At 36.3% G+C, this 757-nt stretch overlaps 1 non-coding gene across 1 annotated transcript; it reads left to right on the top strand.

The window, feature by feature from the left end:
* Positions 1-461: 461 nt before the first annotated feature.
* Trnah-aug (transfer RNA histidin (anticodon AUG)) lies at positions 462-534 on the top strand. Its single transcript has one exon. It is a non-coding gene; the product is annotated as a tRNA-His (tRNA).
* Positions 535-757: the final 223 nt, after the last annotated feature.

Genomic DNA, 757 nt, shown 5'->3' with positions numbered 1-757 from the left:
TATTGTATATGTAACAAAGGCATTTATGTCATAATATATCGATGTATTTGTTCCAATTCATGTTGCCTGTAAATGTTAAACTGAGAAGCTTAAATGAATACCTTGTAGAAAATGTATGATTAGACATAGAAGATCTCTTGTGGTCATTAAAGGAAAGAAGTTTAGTCTTAGTAGCATCCAGTTGTGGCTCCATTCCACTACAGACTTAAATAAAATGAAAAATAAAATATGAAAAGACATTTTCGTATCCAAAAATCAAGAACTACAAGCCCTACTTCTCTCTTGTGAGTTCCTAGATTGTCCTTATCTTATGGTTCGTAACAAACAACGGTCACACAAAAAGCCCGAAATAAGGATTTTTAGGCCGACACATGCAATTGTCGAAAACGTTAACTGCCCATGTCAACGGAATTTAGTACTGCCTGTATACAGTCACAGTAACATCTTTCGACATACAGACAAGACTTGTGGCGTAATGGGTAACACATCTGACTATGGATCAGAAGATTCCAGGTTCGAATCCTGGCAAGTTCGTAATAATTTTAACCATCATTTTATTCAACGTTTACTCATTATTCTTACCCTTAGGGTATTTTTTACTTTTTTTTTTTTTCAGTGATTTTGTTTTATGCATGTGGGAATTTCCCATACACTGAGTTCACAGGGTAAGCGGTGATGATAAGACGATGTTGAGTGTACTCGATTTTGTGTTTGACTCGGGGTTGTGTGTGCCGACGTGACACAGCCGCTTGTTAAG

Source organism: Euprymna scolopes, chromosome 39, assembly GCF_053919585.1.
Source record: "Euprymna scolopes isolate OS-2025 chromosome 39, ASM5391958v1, whole genome shotgun sequence".
NCBI classification, from domain to species: domain Eukaryota; kingdom Metazoa; phylum Mollusca; class Cephalopoda; order Sepiida; family Sepiolidae; genus Euprymna; species Euprymna scolopes.
The sequence above is the reverse complement of the archived record's forward strand: the minus strand, read 5'-3'. Positions and strand labels throughout refer to the sequence as shown.